Genomic DNA, 18116 nt, shown 5'->3' on the forward strand with positions numbered 1-18116 from the left:
AGAAAGAAACCCCTTACCCATTAGGAGTCAATGCCTATGCCCCTCTCCCACACCCATACCCCCTGCCATAGGCAACCACTAATCTACTTTATGTCTCTACAGATTTACCCATTCTGGACATTTTATATAAATGGAATCATAACACATGCTCTTTTGTGACAGGCTTCTTTCACTTAGCATAATGTAGAGTTCATCTGTATTATAACGTGTATCAGTACTTCATTCCTTTTTACTGCCAAGTAGTATTCTATTGTATGAACATACTATATTTTATTTATCTCTTCATCAATTGATGGACACTTTAGTTATTTCCATTTTGGGGCTGTTAGGAATAATGCTGCTGTGAACATTTCATCTACAAGTTTTTGTGTAGATGTATGCTTTCATTTCTCTTGGGTATATATCTAAGAATGGAATTGCTAGATCACATGGAAACTGTGTTTAACATTTTGAGGAACTGCCAAACTGTTTTCCAAAGTAGCTGTATCGTTTTACATATCCATCAGCAATGTATGAAGGTTCCAGTTTCTCCACATTCTCACCAACACTTGTTATTATCTGTCTTTTTGAATATAGTCATCCTTGTGGTTGTGAAGTGGTATCTCATGGTTTTGATTTACATTTCCCTTACGGCTAATGATGTTGAAAATTTTTTCACATGCTTGTTGGTGAGTTTTTAAATACCTTCTTTGGAGAAATGTCTATTGTTGGGGGACATAGTTGGTCATTGTGAGGATGTGACCACCTGGTTGACCCATGAGTTGGCCCTGGGTAATCAGAGGCTTCTCACCCCATTCTCTATCTTTGGAATGTGCTCTCTGTCCACTGTTCCCACAGTGGGAACCATTTTCAAGGATGCAACCTTGAGAGAGTAATGTGTTGTTGAGTCTATCTGGGCAGTATATGTGACTGAACTCAGTCAGATAAGGCCTCTTTATAAACTTGTAAGATTCCGGTGGGTGGGTGTGGAGATCTGCTCATGTTGTGGCCACCCAAGACAAGCTTCATGTGTAAGTTCCTTTGCTTATTGATCCTGTCACCATCTAATCTGGAATGGCCTGCTTTTTCCTTTGGTCTCTCCTTACCTCCATGTACGGGGACCAGGTACAAATTTCACCCAGGAAGCTCCCAAGTTTGTGAACCAATAGCTATTCAAGTCCTTGGCCCATTTAAAATTTGGGTTGTCTTTTTATTATTGAGTTGTAAGAGATGTTTATATATTCTGGATACAAATCCTTTATCATATATGTAGTGTATAATTATTTTCTTCCACTATATGGGGTTGTCTTTCACTTTATTGATGGCAGTGTTTGCAGCCCAAAAGTTTTTAATTTTGGTGAAATTCAGTTTTTCTATTTTTATTTTGTTGGTTATACTTTTGGTTTTGTATCTAAGAAGTCTTTGCCTAAGCCAAGATCATGAAGATTTAGTCCTATGTTTTCTTCTGAGACTTTTATAGTTCTAATTCTTACATTTAGATCTGTGATTCATTTCAAGTTAATTTTTTAATAAGGTGTGAGGTAGGAGTACAAATTCATTCTTTTGCATGTGGATATTTAGTTGTTCTAGTACCGTGTTGAAAAGACTATTCTTTCTCCCATTTAATTGTCTTAGTAGGAATAACCATTTTATTTTTCTGATTATATGTGATGTGTTCTTATAAAAACTTAAATGGCATGTTAATAAATAATATAAAAAGTAAAAGGCCCTTAGAATGCCACCTCCAAAGAGAATAACTGTTAGTACTATAAATGAGTGAAGTGAAGTAAGCCAGAAAGAGAAAGAAAAATACCATATGATATTACTCATGTGTGAAATCTTAAAAAAAAAAAAGGAAAAGAAAGAGAAAGAAAGAAAGAAACAAGAGGGCACTAATGAACTCACTACAAAACAGAAACAAACTCTCAGACTTAGTAAACAATTTTATGGTAACCAGGGGAGAGGAGGTGCAAAGGGATATATTTGAGTTTGAGATTTGTAAAAGTTAACCACTATATATAAAAATAGATAAAAAATAAACTTCTTCTGTATAGCACATAGAAGCATACTCAATATCTTGTAATACCCTTTAATGAAAAAGAATATGAAAATGAATGTATGTATATATAAGCACAATGGACACATTATGCTGTACACCAGAAACTGACACATTATAACTGACTAAACTTCAATTAAAAAAAAAAAAAGGAAAAAAAATACTCTAAATGACTGGCCTGGAATAGCTGATCTCTAAGGGACCTTCCAGAGCTATGAGTATATAAAATTTTGCACAGTACAAATTATTCCCAGAAATACTATTTAGCATGAATGGTTCCCTGAAGTACTCAAATGAAAGGCCTGCTGGCCCAGTGGCATATCTGTCATCCTGTTACTACTGTATACCAGGAGAATCCACTTGAAACTATTAATACTTTTATTAAAATATGCAGATCTTTCCTGGAATACCTGTTTGTTTTCTATTTACTACGCATTCTTCATTATGTCAAAGCTAACATGCTCAGAATGACACTTGCACTCACCCTCATCACTGGAGAGGACATCACATCTCAATAAAAAAGAGTGGCTAAGAGCACAGAGTAAGACTGTCTTGGTTTAAATTCCAGCTATAGCACTTATCTAGCAGTGTGATCTCGAACCAGTTACTTAACCTGTCTGTGGTAAATGGGAATCATAATGTCAAAATTATAGGGAAATTGTGAGGATTAAGGAGGTAATACATGTAAAGTGCTTAGGACAACACCTGGCACTTAGTAAGAACTCAGGTAAAGAGCTATATAGTTTCATCACTGTTATTACTAGCATACTCTGGTTCCTGTTACAAAGTAGATGATGAATAATCATCAAATTAGTACTTTCTAAACTCAAATTAGGGTTACTAAGGAACCCTAATTAGGAATTACATAAATGTAGGCAGCTCTTTATTATCTCCTGTAAGACACAAAGAGTTCAAGGCAGCTCCATTTTTTCCCCTCAAGGGTTGAAAGATTAAGAGTCCATGAATAACTGAAGGTTTAAAAAAAAGTATCAAAGACAATTACATAGTTGAACAACAACTTTGAAAAAGCTTGATTGACAGAAACAGCATCAATGTAATGCATCTCATTTTTTCCCAAGGGAAAAAATTTTCCCTTTTTAGGGGAAGATAGATAGTAGAAATGTTAATTATTTTACCCTAAATATATCAAAAATTACCTTTCAGGTAAATGGACTAAGTACTTTGATTAAAAGATCACTATTGGAAGTTTGGGTTTTAAAAATAATTGTATGCTGTATGTGGGACCAGGGTTCAGTGTGGAGAGCCCTTTGTCCTGGGACATGGGGCCAGCCAGAAAGGTGGCCACCTCTGTGCATGTCATACAACTGCATGTTTGTGGGGAACCTGGTAGTAAACCATTCATAGACCTGCTTCTGGGTCAGGGTTTCCTACATAGCAAAGCAGCTCCCTCACTGCGATCTGTTGAAAGGCCAGCAGCCCTTGACACAAGGGTTTGTACATTAAATTTTAATTTTAAAAAGTTTAGATTTAATGGAGTTCAAATTTGAAATCCTAATCACATGGTCCTTTATAATAGTCCCATCTAAGCAGCCTTATTTTCTTTCCCATCTTTGAATAGTTCCAAATTCCATTTTCTGCAACTGTCAACAAGTCTATGCCTTTGAAATACTTTACATAGTAGCTAAACATTTATGGAATATATAAGTGACAAAATAAATTTTATTTGGGCCAAAAATATACTTCTCTTTAATGAGAGAATAAAAAAATCAGATTATATAAGCACATTTATAGAGCCCTTTGGGGATGGAACAGGGTACCTTCTTACCCCTACATTTTGATCAATGGCCTCATAAGAAATCTGGTGTACAGCCCAGAGTCAGATTACTGACCACACTTGTGAAGTCAGTCACAGAGTAGGTAGATAGGACAGCTCTCCAGAGTGGCTAAAAACTGGAGTCAGGTTTCCCAAGTGTAAGTTCTGGTCAGTAATAAGTTCAGACCACTTATTACTTAATATTTGACAAGTTTTTTAACCTCTCTTTGCCTTTGTTTTATCTTTCATGAAATTAGGTGAGAATTGGATGAGTTTGTATATGTGCAGTATATATACATATACTTGACACATAATATATGCTCAATAAATGTTATCCATTTTGTACACACTGGAAAAGTCTATGGATCCAGACTTAGATCACACATGTTACTTTGTAAATTCTTCCCTTCTTGTTTGTCATAAGGCAAGCCTAAAAAAGTTAAACTTAAATTAAGTGCCACTGTTTCTCCAATACAGAATCTATTCATTCATTCAAGAAATACTGAATGCATGCTGTATGTCATGCTTTGTGCTGAATGAAAAACAGAAAAAAGAAAAAATAATTATATGCTATTTATAAAGACATTTAATATACAACGATGTTGAAATGTTCAAAAATATATGTATTTTTATACACATATTATACATATGTGTATAAATATATAATATAAGAATCTTGAAATATTGAAAGTAAACCAGTAAAAAAATGATATACCATGAAAACACTAACCAAAAGGAAACTGGTGTAGCTTTATTAATATCAGACAAAGTAAACTTTAAGGCAATAGCATTACTAGAAATAAAGAATACCTAGCTATGATAAAAGATTGTGTTCATCAGGGAGATATAAACTTTAAATTTGTTCTCAGCTAACAACTTAGCCTCAAATAAAGCAAAAATTTACAAGAGAAATGAACAAAACAAATACAGGATCATATTGATAAATTTTCAAAATACTTCTGTAAGTTATAGACAGCAAACCAAATTATTAAGAATATAGGTTTGAATATACAAACTAATGAACTTGGCTTAATTGACACATATAGAACATTGCACCCTCAAGTTACAGTTGTTAATTCCTTTTAAATATGCACGGAACATTTAAGCATATTGACCGTGTTCTCAATAACTGTTGCTACATTACAAATTATCATTAAATATAGAGCTTAAAATAGCAATTTATCATTATCTTTTAAGGTTCTGTGAGTTGACTGGGGTCAGATAGGTGGTTTTCACGTGGGGTCTCCTATGTGACTGCAGTCAGTAACAGCTGGAACAAGTCATCAGAAGTCTTGACTAGATATCCAAGATGGCTCCTTTAGTCACATGTCTTGGCATTTTGGTGCTTCTTGGCCTCTCTTTCTCTTCTCAGTATATCTCATCCTCCAGAGTCTTTCCATATGACTTGAGTCTTTCACAGCATGATGGTCTCAGGATAGTGTGGTCTCACTCTTTACATGATGGCCATCTTCCAGGAAGTGGGAAGGCCAGCTGTTTTATCTTTGTTAGTTACAGGGCCTTCCTAGATGAAAGGGGATGAAAACATAGACTTACCCCTTGATGGATCAGTGGCAAAGTCACATAGCAAAAGAATATGTGGCATTGGGGTATTATTCTGTCCATCTTTGTCCATTCTGCTACAGACCATATACTGGGTCATAAAGCAAGTCTCAACAAATTTCCAATAATAGAACTATTCAAAAGTGTGTCCTCTGATAGAAATTATTTCAAGCATCTCTTCCGACCACAGTGGTATGAAACTAGAAATCAACCACAGAAAGAGAAACAAGAAAAAAAGATTGCACAGAGACTAAACAACAACTAAGAAACCAGTGGGTCAATGATGAAATCAAAGAGGAAATTAAAAAATACTTTGAGACACAGTGGCCCTGCGGTAAGCACAAGCGCGTCCTCATTTTCGCTTCCTACATGACCATGGTGATAGAGTATGTGAAGCCCTCCGACCTTAAGAAGAACATGAACGAGACCTTCCAGGAGAAGTTCCCGCACATCAGGCTGACGCTGAGCAAAATCAGGAGTTTAAAACAAGAGGTGCGAAACCTGTCTGAGGAGAGTGGCCTGTAGCCCGTGATGGTGTCCATGGCCTACATGTACTGTGAGAAGCTGGTCCTACAGGGCAAGCTCAACAAGCAGACCCACAAGCTGTGCGTGGGCACCTGCATGCTGCTGGCCGCCAAGATCAGCAGTAACCTGTGCAGGAACGACGTGAAGCAGCTCATCAGCAAGTTAGAAGAGGGGTTTCAGTTCAACAGACGGGACCTCATCGGGTTTGAGTTCACTGTGCTTGTGGCCTTGGAACTTGCTCTGTACCTTCTTGAGAGCCAGTGTTGCCTCATTACTGATGCCTCACGCAGCAGTTATAGCCTGGCCCACCTGCCCCTGCACCCCGGTGCCCTGGCACCCCGGTGCTGCGGCACGCACGTGGGCCCAGGGGTGACTCCAGGCCCTGCGGTGAGGGTGCGCTGGCCTCCCTGGCTGGTGCTGCTCCTCCTTCCCACCCTTGCTTCTTAGGGGGATTCTGCTTTCATTCCAAAGCACACCACACCACCACAGTATCTCTGAGAATCTTCCTGCATTCTCCCAGAACAAAATGTAGGGTATGTTACTGTTTCTTTTCTTCCTGTCCCTGAGACTGGTCTGGCACCAGGACTTTGATTTGCGATGTGCGGTTGTGAATCCTGACTTTGAAACATCTTTTTCCTTCTTGGCATCACCTGGCCTTCTGCAGACTGTTGTAGCCACTTCACTAGCATCTCAGTGGTGATCTGGGTGTCCAGATCTTCCTCAATACACTGAATTGCTGAGTTAACCTGTTGAAGCATCAATCTTGGCTAGTTCTGGTCGGTTTGGAAACTGCACTGTGGAACACACCCACCCTAGCCCTGCCCCATCAGCCTGACTACCTCCCAGCCCAGCCCCTGGGGCTTGTCCGCCCACCTCCCTGCATCCCACAGACAGAGCTCTGGCATCTGCCTCAGCCAGCGAGAGCAGGCTGTGGTTTGTCTTGATCTCATCTTTTACTCTTGGACCTGTTCTTCTGAGGATTGTGTCACTATGAAATCCCAATGCCCCGAGTGTCACACCCCTCAACAACCTCGCCCACCCCGTGCAGGGGCCCACCCTTCACCTCTCAGCTGGAAAACCCCTCTTGCCTGTGACACTTTGGACCTTCAGGATGATGGGACTGCCAGCTCTTAATCTTCCTAAGTAATATTGTGGAGAAAACAGCTTATTTTTTGTCATTTAGGATGTAGTTCTGTGGTTTTTTTTTTTTTTTTTAAGATAACAAAAACTGGTTAAATGAGGTCTGCTGAAGCTGTGACTTGAACCACACTTGACCCCTGAGCAGGGACAAACTGACCTCACAGCCCTGCCTCCCCAAAGGGCTGGTGCCCGTGCCTTCCCCCTGGGCAGGAAGGAGAAGCTCATTGGCCAGTGCAGCGGGCCCCAAGCAGACCCTGAGGGCAGGTCTGTGCCCACACGTCAGCTCCTCTGTACCATCTCCGCTCACAGCCCTGCCAGAAATACTGAAGACCAAGGACTGAAGTTTCTCCCTTCATGGGTCAGCTGCTCTAAGAAAGGACCATGTTGGCTGGGCCATTAATCTGCTTCCCCACTGCTGTCCTATCAACTTGTCACTGGAAGGGCCTCGGGACAGCCTGCCCTACATGCCATACATGAGGACTGGTGCTTTTGCAGCAGGGAGATGCCAGCCCTCATCACTGCACTCAACCACCAGCAACTCGGCCTAGACCCCAGCAGAGGTGCAGGGGGCTGCCTGCAGACCCGCTCTCACCGTGTTGGCTGCTGCTCCTCCTTCCTCAGTCGCTCACTTCCCAGGGGACTGCAGGATGGAGCATGAAGCCCAAATCTGTATTCTACCCGTATTGAGGAGTGCCCCTTCCCTGCCTCCCCAATATGGCCCCCCAAACCTCGATGTGCACCAAGGGAGGCTTGGAGGATGAAGCTGCTATGCCCCAGGCAACTCTTCTGGAAAGTGACCTGTCCTGCCACCACAGCGTCTCAAGTCTTAGTGACACTCCTGTTACAAGCACTGCAAGGGACTGACTTCCAAAACTTATGTCCTGGTTTATACTTAACCTTGAGGCACACACTTTGGGAATTTCTATATAAATATTAGAATGGCTGATACAGTAATTTAAGTTTGAATATTTATGTAGTGAGATTTAGTCATTTACCAAACCCATCTGTAACCTTCCCTTTAGTGTGTCCTTTTTAACAATGCAAGAGCTGCCACCATGTGGTATTCGAGCAAAGCCAATATTTAAGGCAAATTTCAGCCTAAACCGTCTCCCTCTAGAGCCAGCCCAGCTCTCCATGCATCCAAGGGCCTGGTGCCACCCCCTAAACCCCCAGCAGGCACTGTGGATTTAAATGTGCTAAGCAGGTTATCAGATCTCAATGTCAAGTTGTGTGTCACGGATCTGTTTGCAAATAGTGATGCATTTGTCCTTTAAGTAAATTTGGTTTTTCAAAAAAAAAAAAAATCACCTTAAGACAAAGACAATGAAAACACAACCACACAAAATCTATGGGATGCATCAAAAACAGTCCTAAGAGAGAAGTTTATAGAAAACAAGAAAAATCTCAAATAAACAACCTAAACCTACCAACTTAAAGAATTAGAAAAAGATAAACAAACAAGACCTAAAGTCAGCAGAAGGAAGGAAATAATAAAGATCAGAGAGGAAATAAATAAAATAGAGATTAAAAAATAGAAAAGAATCAATCAAGCCAAGAGCTGGTTTTTTGAAAGAGAAAACAAAATTGATAAGCCTCTAGCCAGGCTCATCAAGAAGAAAAGAGAGAGGACCCAAATAAACTAAGAAATGAAAGAGGAGAAATAACAACCAATATCATAGATATACAAAAAACCCAGAAGAGATTACTGTGAACAATTATACGCCAACAAATTGGACAGCCTAGAAGAAATGGACAAATTTCTAGAAACATAGAGTCCACGAAAACTGAGTCAAGAAGAAATAGATATACTAAAACTACTATATATAAGCAACAAGCTTCTGTATAGCACAGGGAACTATATTCAATATCTTATACTAACCTATAATGAAAAAGAATATGAAAATGAATATATGTATGTATATGTATGACTGAAACATTATGCTGTGCCCCAGAAATTGACACAATATTGTAAATTGACTGTACTACAATTAAAAAAAGAAGAAGAAATAGATAATTTGGCCAGACTGATCACTAGAAGTGAAATAGAATCTGTAATTTAAGAAACTCAAACTGTAGTCCAGGATAGATGGTTTCTGCGGAATTCTACCAAACATACAAAGAAGAGCTTATACCAATCCTTCTCAAACTCTTCCAAAAGACTGAAGAGGAAGGAACACTCCCAAAGTCATTCTATGAAGCCACCACCACCCTGATACCAAAATCAGACAAAGACACTACCAAAAAGGAAAATTACAGGCCAGTACCTTTGATGAATATACATGCAAAAACGTTCAACAAAATATTAGCAAACTGAATCCAACAACACATAAAAAAGATTATATACCATGATCAAGTTAGATTCATCCCAGGGTCACAAGGATGATTCAACATACACAAATCAACCAATGTGATATACTACATCAACAAAAGAGAAGACAAAAATCACATGATCATCTCAATAGATGCAGAAAAAGCATTTGATAAAATTCAACATCCGTTCATGATAAAAACTTTTACCAAAGTGGGTATAGAAGGAATATAACTCAACATAATAAAAGCTATTTATAACAAATACACAGCCAATATAAGACTCAATGGTGAAAAGCTGAAAGCCTTCCCACTAAAATCTGGAACAAGACAAAGCCACTCTCACCACTTCTGTTCAACATAGTGTTACAAGTCCTAACCATAGCAACAGATGAGAAAAAGAAATAAAACGGATCCAGATAGAAAGAGAAGAGGTAAAATTGTCACTATATGCAGATGACATGTTACTATATATACCCTAACAACTCCACACAAAAACTACTAGAACTGATAAATTAATTCAGCAAGATAGAAGGATACAAGATTAACTGACAGAAATTTGTTGCATTTTTTCACATGAACAATGAAATAACAGGAAAGTAAAAAAAAAAAAAACTCTTTTAAAAATCACATCAAAAAAATACTTAGAAATAAACTTGACCAAGGAGGTGAAAGTCATACACTGAGAACTATAAAACATTGATAAAGGAAATTAAAGATGATTTAAAGAAATGGAAAGATACCTCATGCTCCTGGATTGGAAGAATTAATTGTTAAAAATGGTCATACTACCCAAAGCAATCTACAGATTTAATGCAATCCCTACCAAATTACCCATGACATTTTTCACAGAACTAGAATAAATAATCCTAAAATTTATATGGAATCACAGAAGACCCAGAATTGCCAAAGCAATACTGAGGGAAAAGAAAGCTGAAGGAGTAACCTTGCCAGACTTCAGACAATACTACAAAGCTACAGTAGTTAAAGCAACATAGAATTGGCACAAAAACAGACATGGATAATGAAACAGAATAGAGAGTCCAGAAATAAACTGACACATCTGCAGTAAACTAATCTTCGACAAAGGAGGCAAGGATATACAATGAAAAAAAGATAATCTCTTCAACAAATAATATTGGGAAAGCTGAACAGCTGCATGTAAATCAATGAAGTTAAAACACTCCCTCACACTATACACAAAAATAAACTCAAAATGGCTTAAAGACTTAAACATAAGACAGGACACCATAAATCTCCTAGAAGAGAACATGGGCAAAACGTTCTCTGACATAACTCGTAGCAGCGTTTTCCCAGGTCAGTCCCCAAAGGCAATAGAAATAAAAGCAAAAATAAACAAATGGGACCTAATTAAACTTATAAGCTTTTGCACAACAAAGAAAGCCATAAACAAAACGAAAGGACAACCTACAGAATGGGAGAAAATATTTGCAAATTATGTGACTGACAAGGGCTTAATTTCCAGAATATAAAACTGCCCATACAACTTGATAACAACAACCAAAACCCAGTCAAAAATGGGCAGAAGACCCAAACAGACATTTCTCCAAAGAAGACATACAGATGGCCAGTAGGCACGTGAAAGGATGATCAATATGGCTAATTTTCGGAGAAATGCAAATCAAAACTACAATGAGCTATGTCCATCAACAGATGATTGAATAAAGAAGTTGTGGTGTGTATATATATGCAACAGAATGCTACTTAGCCATAAAAAAGAATGAAATAACGCCATTTGCAGCAACATGGATGGACCTAGAGAATATCATACTAAGTGAAGTCAGTCAGACAGAGCAAGACAAAAATATGGTATAACTTATATGTGGAATCTAAAAAATGAAACAAATGAACTTATTTACAAAACAGAAAGTAACTCACAGACATAGAAAAAACTTGTGATTAAAAAAGGGGAAAGGGAGGGGGGGTAAATTAGGAGTTTGAGATTAGCAGATATAAATTACATATAAAATAGAGAAAAAACAAGGTTCTACTGTATAGCGCAGGGGACTACATTGAATATCTTGTAGTAACCTATAATGAAAAAGAATATATATATGTATAACTGAATCATTATGCTGTACACCAGAAACTAATACAACATTGTAAATCAACTGTACTTCAGTAAAACAACAACAAAAGAATATATCCTCTGACCACAGTTCAATTAAGCAAGAAAACACTAAGAAATAACCAGAAAACCTTCATATTTGAATTTTAAAAGATATGCTTCTAAATAATCCATGCATCAAAAAATTAATTGCTATGGAAATTACAAAATACTTTAAATGATAATAAAATATAAAAGTGGGATACAGCAAACAAACTATGTGGGATGCATGCTTTGGGAAGTTAAATACATACTTCAGACAAAAACACAGACTAAAAATCAGTGATCTAATAAGGATCCATCTCAAGAAACAAGAGGAAAAAATCACCAAAAAACCCCCAAGGAAAATAAAAGGGAGGAAATAATATAAGAGGAAATAACTTAAGAGGAGACATTAATAAAATAGGAAACAAACCTATAATAGAAAGGAACAACAAATCAAGAAAATGTTTCTTTGAAAAGACTAATTAAATTGGTACAGTTCAGGCAAGACTGGTCAAGAAAAAGAGGAAGAAGTGTATATAACCGATATCAGAAATAAAGAGGAATACATCTAAGGCCCTACAGACCTTAAAAAAATTATGAGAGAAATCTGACCAAATTTATGCCAATAAGTTAGAAGATTTAAATGAACTGTCTAAATTCCTAGGAAATATATTTTACTAAAACTGACACAAAAAAGAGAAAATTTGATTAGTCCTATAACTATAAAGTTTATAAGATAAAAAACTTCCTTACAACCCCATGAGTTACTAGTGTTGTGATCTTGGCAAGCTATGTACCTGTTCCCCCATCTGAGAAATGGATAATAATATAATGTCATAGGTAAAATTCTGTGAGGATTAAATGAGATAATGCCTGTAAAAAGCACTTTGCACATTGGCCTAGTAATTGCCACACGCTCAGTGTATGCTAGCCATTTAGTCTCCTTTACAGCTCTGGATGTGTATAACTGAGTCCAAAAACGTGTTCTGTAGGCGCCCTGGTATGCATGTTCTGAAAGGTAAAAGGGCCTGGTCTCTCTTTTTCTGAAGTAAAAGTGCTCGAGGGCAATAGATGCCTCTGAAATTTTAAAACAAAATTGAAAACAAATCAGTCTTGTTCTTAAATCAGATTCTCTGTTTTCCTTCTGTACACCTGCCTCAATGCCAGTTTTGGAATTTTTCCTGCTGCTGTGGGTGCAACTTTTGTTTGTATGCAGAACGGCCTACATACCTCCAGGCATGAATCCCAACTTTAGTGGCTTGGAAGAGGCTATCACAACTTATAATTTACACTCCAACCCAGCCAATGGCTGTTTGCATCTTCTTTTGTGTCCCAGGTTGGTATCCTATTCCTGTTCTGACTGCTCCTGTGATCCCCTAGGCATGCAGTACTTTCTAGCCAGAATATCGCCCGTGTCTTCTGTGTCACAGAAAGTTCTTTTTGACTTATCTGATCTCTTCTCATACTTTGTCGTTCTGGGACTTTGCTCAAATCTGGTTGTGTAACATTCTTTAGGAGATTCCCCCTGCCTTGATCGGAGGGCTCTTCATTCCTCTAGTCCCTACCTCTGCTGCTATCAGTTTGTGACATAGATCTACCTCATCTCCTCCTGGAACTCCCAGCCTCGCTCCTGAGGAGCTCTTTGCAGCATTGCCCTCTTAAACAAGGGTGCCTGACAGCTGTGGAACCCTCACCCCTCTGATAGCATTTGTTTCTCTGTCACCCTGTTGTAATTTCTTCTGTTCTGCTCTTTGGAGTCCATTTCATTTCCTTGTCCTAATTAGTTTCTTCAACACACCTCCTCTGTATTGTGTTTCTTTCTCATCTGTCCGGTTTTTTAAAGCTATTTCTTTCCCTCCCTCCATTGCAACTATTCAAATCCTGTCCTGCCTGCAAGCATCATCTCAAAGGATAAGTCTGAATGAAGCCTCTTTTACAGGTTCCTCTTTTTGCTCCTCTCTCCACAGGACTCTTAATCTACTTTATAGCACTTTGGGTACTCAACCTAAAATGATAATTATTTGTGTATAATTATTGTGTATAATCATTTGTGCCCTCTATTGGATACTTAAGGACTTGAGGGCAAGGATGTTTCTTACTCATCTTTGCAGCTCCCACAGCACCCAACATGGTGCCTGGAACATGAGAGTTGTTCAGGAACTATTTGTTGAATTGTATTTATGAACATGAGACCCCAAAGGATAAAGGCAAGTGTTTTCCTCAGTTTCCAGGCTGAGACCAACAGTGCCCTGAGGGGCTTCCTTGTTTAATCAGGAATTGAGTTGTGTGAACCTGGAGGTGCCAGATGAAACAAAAGCTTCCTTAAAACATGTTCATCTGTCTCTTAAGAATTGTATCATTCATTCATTCAGCAAACATCTATTGATGACTAAGTGCTAAGCTTACTGTGAAGAGAGATGTCAGGGAGTAAGACAAATGCCATTAAAGTATTAGTAACCTAGTTTAGGAGTTTGAAACATAAACATCTGACTGTAAGGCAAAGTGAAATGCTATGATAAAGTATAGACCAAATTCTCTGAGAATACTAGTCCTTGATTTCAGGAGGGGAAAGAAGAGGGACACTGGGGTAGATGACAGTGGTTCAGAAGAAGAGAAACTTAGTTTTTCCCAGTGGACTCCTATCATCAACATGACAACAAGGCCCTTCAAATATTCTGGCCCACCCCTCAAATTCCTGCACCTGATGGGAGTGGGAGGTAAGGTGGAAAGGAGGAAGCTAGTCAGGTTACTGTAGACCTGTGCTGTCTAGTACAGTAGCCATCAGCCAGATATAGCTATTATTGGGCACTTGGAATGTGGCTACTCTGAATTGAGATATACATAAGTATAAAATAGGCACTGAATTGTTGAAAACTTAGTAGAAAAATAATTTTATATTGACTACATGTTGAAAATAATATTTTGGATATACTGGGTTAAATAAAATGTATTATAAAATTAATTTCACCTATTTTTACCTTTTTACTATGACTACTTGACAATTTAAAATAGACACAGAATTAGCATTATACTTCTGTTGGACAGCACTCTTTTTAAGTCTGTTCCCCAGGTTCAGGGAGCCTAGAAAATTTGGAAAACATTTGAAGGAAACAGATTTTGTTACTGAACCAGGACCCCAGCCCAGTGGTACTTACTAGTTCTGACCTGGATCTAACCCCTAGAGACTTCAGTCATCACTTGGGTCTGGGCTGGGGCAATGCCATGTCAGAGATGGGAAACTTGGTTTTCTCCCTACAGCATTTTCCTGTGACCTTAGTCACAGGGACAAACGTGATAGGGAGTTTGTTTGTTTTCTGTGTTTCTTTCAAGCAGCTTCCTTGAAGCTTCTGAAAAACAAAGGGGGTTGGTCTGGTTGAGTCTTCCATAACAACTAGGCCTTTGATCATTAATCAGTTAGGTTAGTATACTGCTTGCCCAAGGTAAGGGCAGGGTTTGTATCAAATTGTGACTGATCTTTAAATATCTTTAAGACGATATGCATTACTAACAAAAACTCTGAGGTATGAGAATAACAAAGCCTTAGTGGAGGAGCTTCAGCTCCGTTAGCACAATAAGCTGCCCATCACTGCCATCTAGATTCCCAGCTACCCTACTGTACCCTACTGCATTTACCCTTTGGTTCTGACCTGTCACAACCCTCTGACTAATGCTGTCAGATTCTGCCCACCCACCAATAATACCCTTAATACTTTCTCACCTCCAAGCCTTGACTCCTGATATTCTCTTTGCCAGGAATATTCTCCTGTTTCCTTATGCATTACTGTTTCATGATCTATTTTTTTAAATGAGATGAAACTACCACATGTACTCTTTTGTTTTAATCAAGCTCTTTTGCAAGAAATAAGGATTAATAGTACAGCTCAAGTAATGGGAATTTATTTTAAGATGACATATGACAATAAGGAAGATAGGCAACCATAAAAATGCAAGAACAGGAACTCTTCTGGATGCATGATGGCTCTAGGAATCTCGTTAATGGATCTTTACTGTACTGTTATGCCATTTATATGACTTAGTTACTAAAACTTTGCTTATTGGAGGAGTTCCCACTTCTCCTGACTTCCTCGGCATCCATTCTATATCTCTTCTTGACCTCATTACTTTTGCATACTCAGAACATGTTCCCTCATAACTTAGTCCTACTCAAGACCTACAACTTGCTTCTGACCCCACAACTTCCTCCCTCCTTACATCTTTTTAGCTTCAGTTTCTGCCCCTAATTGCCTGCTTCTCTCCTTTATTTCCTATTTTAGATTCTCGAGATCAGCCTGTTGCTGTCTTACTTTTTAGGCAGAACTTTCTCTACTAAGCTGCATTGTTAGTATCTGATCAGTCTGTGGATCTGGCTGACTTTGGGGAATCGAGTGCCCACACATGGTCCAATCAACTGTGGACCAACATGGTGGCCCGAGTTCTCTCTCAGCTATGTCTATGAGCATACCAGTCTCTATGATTGCTGTGTCCAGGACACTTTAACTCATATCATCTTATTTTAATCCTTGTAACAATCGTGACAATAGGTATCATCCTATTTTCTATAGATGAATAATGGAGGGAAAAGAGAGGTTACCCAAGGCAAAACCAGCATTCAATTCCAAATCTTCCCTCAGATATCACCATATAGAAGCCTCAATGAGGCATGTTAAGTGAATTCTATTGAAACAAAATTACAAGGCAGAGAGATGTGAAGGGTAGGACTACTGCTGCCCTCTGTTCTTCCCACAACTGCATAAAGGACAGGTTTTCCTAGGAGAACTCACCCATAGTTGGTGAATGTGTGTGTGTGTGTGTGACTGTCCTGTGGGTTCAAACCAGGGATATTACTTAGAATAAAGCCTAGTGGATAAAGTCTAAAACAGATCCATCTTGTACCATAATCCACCTTAAGGTAAATGGTAAATACAGATATAGCATCTTAACCTAATATAAAAGTCTAGATTTAGAAAACAAGTCAATGAAAATATAATTTTTTTTCCTGTTGAACCCTGGGTTATAGGATTAGTATGGGAATGGTTTGAGGAAAAGCCCTAGGCTTAAGGCTCTTCAGATTCCTCTCTATCCCAGAATAAAGCAGTCAGGAAGATTCTGCACATGTGAGTACAGGGTATGTGTGGTGGGGCCAACTGAAGATGGTAAATTAGTTTCTACTTACTAACACACCTCTCCCTGATTAATGAGGAGATGGGAAAAGGTGAGAATTGGGTGAAATATTGAAAGGGAAGCCGTTAGAATAATGCCTGACTGTATTAGTTTACCATGGCTGCTCTAATAAATTACCGCAAACTTAGTAACTTAAAACAACACAAATTTGGGAGATGGCAGAGTAGGAGACTCCTGCCTCTATCCCTCTACAAATATCAATAATTTGACAGCTGTGCAGGAATAAAAACAGCTGTGGAGTTCACTTAAGAAACTTCAGCAACACAGTTGAACAAAAAATTTGAAAATAACCACCCAAAAAGGGAAGGAAGACATCTTCATTTGGCCTCCATCATCCTATCCCCCATGCTAGCATTGCTCAGCAGTAAGACAGAACTCCGCAGCTAGAGCTCACCAGGAAAAGAACAGGTTGAGCAACCAGCTTCCTCAGCCTTTGGGGGCACTACGTGAAGGACCTGCTTCAATTTCACTCCACTCAGACTGGCAAAGCTGAGATGTATAGAGATGACTAGGGACAAGAAGGAAAAGCAAGGTCTACCAGTAGTTGTCAAGCAATTAGCACAACCACAGTTCCCAGTAACCTGCTCTGCAGGTGACCCAGCAGCTTTCAACACTGAAGGAACCAACAGCCTGTATAGCTGCTGTGGACCCTTAGCAGATTTCACTGGCTTTTTCCCACGGGTAGTTGCATTTGCTAATGCCAGCTGCCTGAGTCCTTTTCCCTTGCTTACTGGAGCTCAGGAACCACACTGGCAGCCAGCCCAGACCTCTGCAGCTGCGACAGTGCAAGATGCCAGACTCAACCTTTGTGGCTGAATCCCAGCACTGCGTGTGCTTGGGGACAGCCTCTCCAGCTATGTACTTGGTCACCACTGGCCTGATGCCTGTCACCAGACTCCAATCCTATGTAAATGTCCATGGGGAGACAATGCAGCCAAGGGAGAACACACCAATGGCGTGGGGTCCTGCAGCTGCTTGCGGGCCTGGATCAGGCCCTGTCTTCCGCCGCTGGCCTGCACAACAACGCTCACCAGCAGTTAGCCCCTCCAGCTGTGTACCTGCCTGCCCTTTGCCCAGTTCCAGTCGGGCTCCATTGCCATGCACCCTTGGTGAGACCCAGCAGCCACAGCAGTACACATAGGTGCAGGTGCCACTATGTACACAGTTGGCCCAGCCCTTGCTGCCTGCCCTGGTCCCCCCACTATGTGTGTTTGTAGCTATTCCCTGCCATTATGGGAACCAGCAGCTGGCCCCCACAGCTGGTGTGTGCACACCACCAGCCACCACTGCTGCTTACCTTGGTCCCTAGCTTCTGAATCTGGAGGCAGTGCTGAAGACCCCAACAGCCCTTGCAGTCTCTACAGACTCCCAACAGCACTTGCCAAGGGCCATGCAGTTGTCGATGATGTGGACACCAACGGCCTGAGTCCGTAAGTCACAATGACCACCAGACCTGGTGCTACCAAAGAGAGTTTATCACC

The 18116-nt window shown here is 39.6% G+C and overlaps 1 long non-coding RNA gene and 1 pseudogene across 1 annotated transcript in view; one reads left to right on the top strand and one right to left on the bottom strand.

The window, feature by feature from the left end:
* Positions 1-3362: 3362 nt before the first annotated feature.
* Positions 3363-18116, bottom strand: part of LOC123619682 (uncharacterized) — a 35471-nt gene continuing 20717 nt past the window's right edge. The window contains exon 3 of the long non-coding RNA XR_006728336.2: positions 3363-5331. This is a non-coding gene — a long non-coding RNA (uncharacterized LOC123619682). The remainder of the gene's footprint in view (positions 5332-18116) is intronic.
* On the top strand, positions 5730-6859 carry LOC105077064 (CDK5 and ABL1 enzyme substrate 2-like; annotated as a pseudogene).

The sequence above is a fragment of the Camelus bactrianus genome, chromosome 6, assembly GCF_048773025.1.
Source record: "Camelus bactrianus isolate YW-2024 breed Bactrian camel chromosome 6, ASM4877302v1, whole genome shotgun sequence".
NCBI lineage: Eukaryota > Metazoa > Chordata > Mammalia > Artiodactyla > Camelidae > Camelus > Camelus bactrianus.